At 38.1% G+C, this 2,352-nt stretch overlaps 1 pseudogene across 1 annotated transcript; it reads left to right on the forward strand.

Annotated features, from left to right (window-relative positions):
* The first annotated feature begins 992 nt into the window (after positions 1 to 992).
* On the forward strand, positions 993 to 1,483 carry LOC308551725 (peptidyl-prolyl cis-trans isomerase A pseudogene; annotated as a pseudogene). The gene has a single exon. The product of its transcript is annotated as a peptidyl-prolyl cis-trans isomerase A pseudogene (transcript).
* The last annotated feature ends 869 nt before the right edge of the window (positions 1,484 to 2,352 follow it).

A 2,352-nucleotide genomic window follows, 5' to 3' on the forward strand; every position in this document is an offset into this window, starting at 1 on the left:
TTATCAGGCTATTCATCTGTATCCTTTACCACATCCTTTATTATATAATAAATCAATAAACGTGTTTCCCTGAGTTCTCTGAGCTATTTCAGCAAATGATCAAACCCAAGGGGGGTCGTGGGAACCTCCAATTTATAGCCAGTCAGTGAGAAGCACAAGTGACAAACTGGATTTTTGACCGGTATAAGAGGGGAAGGGCCAGTCTTGTGGGACTGAGCCCTTTAACCAGTGGGTTCTGCAATAACTCTGTTGAGAATTGAATTTTAGGGCATTCAGGGAATATCAGATAATTGCTTTGTTTGGAAAACCCACACATCTGATGTCAGAAGTACTGTGAATGTTGCACATAGAACATTTTCCAGGATAGATCACATGTTAGGCCACAAAACAAATCTCAATAAATTTAAGATTGAAAACATATCAAGCACCTTCTCTGACCATAATGGCATAGAACTAGAAATCCATCACAACAAAAAAAATGAAAAACACACAAACACATGGAGGCTAAAGAATATGTTACTAAATAATGAATGAGTTAACAATGAGATCAAAGAAGGAATAAAAAATACTTTGAGGCAAGTGAAAATAAAAACACAACAACCAAAAATCTATGGCACACAGCGAAAGCAGTCCCAAGAGGATAATGCATAGAATTATAGGCCTACCTCAAGAAAGAAGAAAAATTGCACATAAACGATGTAGACTTACACCTAACAGAACTAGAAAAAGAACAACAAGCAAAGCCCAATATGACTAGAAGAAAGGAAATAATAAAGATCAGAACACAAATAAATAAAAGAGTCTAACGACAATACAAAAGATCAATGAAACCAAGAACTGGTTCTTTGAAAAGATAAACAAGATTGATAAACCTTTAACCAGACTCATTAAGAAAAAAAGAGAGAGGAACCAAATAAATAAAATCAGAAATGAAAGAGGACAAGTAGGGCACTTTGCAGATGCCACCATCCCGGAGCCACCTGTGACCAGCCATGGTGACCCCCACCGTGTTCTTCAACATTGCCTTCTACAGAAAGCCCTTGGGCCACATCTCCTCCAAGCTGTTTGCAAACAAAGTTCCAAAGAGAGCAGAAAACATTGGTGCTCTGAGCACTGGGGAGAAAGGATTTGGTTATAAAGGTTCCTGATTTCACAGAATTTATTCTGGGATTTATGTGCCAGGGTGGTGACTTTACATGCCATAATGGCACAGGCAGCAAGTCCATCTATAGAGAGAAATTGGATGATGAGAATCTTATACTGAAGCATACAGGTCCTGAATCTTGTCCATGGCAAATGCTGTACCCAACACAAATGGTTCCCAGTTTTTCATCTGCACTGCCAAGACTGAATGGCTGGAGGCAAGCATGTTCTTTGGCAAGGTGAAAGAAGGCATGGATATTGTGATGGCCATAGAGCACTTTGGGTCCAGGAATGGCAGACCAGCAAGAAGATCACCATTGCTGACTGTGGGCAATGCTAATAAATTTGACTTGCATTTTATCTTAACTACCAGACCATTCTTTCTGTAGTTCAGGAGAGCACCCTTTCACCCCCATCTGCTTGGAATGTTCTATAATCTTTGTGTTCTCACCACAGTTCATTGGGTTCCATATTATCTTTACTGCTTCCAAGTCTAGCTGGATCACAGAGTTAAGTTTATGATTATGAAATAAAATCTAACAATTGTCTGTCCTTGTTTGGGTTAGGGTTTCATTTTAAGCAGCAACAGATTAGTTCTAAGGCAACCTTGCTGTTTGCTTAATTCTACAAAGTACTTTGTTTTTTGTTTCCTTAACCTAAGGATTAAATGTCACTATCACCCAGATAAGCTGTGAGTGGAATACTGGAGGTGTAGGCAGGAACAGGAAAAAGACAAGGAGCTGGGAGCAGTGCTACTTTAAGGAAGTTTCCACTTGGCACGTTCAGAGGTATCTCAAAATTAGTGCTGTAACAAAGTGGAAAGCATGGCTTGCTTTAACAAAACTTAATTTGAACATTCCAGGATGACACACCTTGAGGGGAATCTGTCAGGCTTTATAGGCTCTCAGTAAGGGTCTTTGGACTATGTTTGCAGAACAATTGGAACTGTTTACTTTGAGTGTGTAAATAAAGAGTAAAAGATTTATCATAAAGCTTAAAAAAAAAGAAAGAAAGAAAGAAAGAGGAGAAGTAACAACTGACTCCAAAGAAATACAAGGGAATGTAAGAAAATATTACAAACAACTATATGCCAACAAATTAAACAATATGGACAAAATGGATAAATTCCTAGAAACATACAATCTTCCAAAACTAAATCAGGAAGAATCTGAAAATCTGAATAGGCCAATTACAACTAGTGAAATTGAA

Source organism: Miniopterus schreibersii (genome assembly GCF_964146895.1).
Source record: "Miniopterus schreibersii genome assembly, chromosome: X".
Classification (NCBI taxonomy): Eukaryota; Metazoa; Chordata; class Mammalia; order Chiroptera; family Miniopteridae; genus Miniopterus; species Miniopterus schreibersii.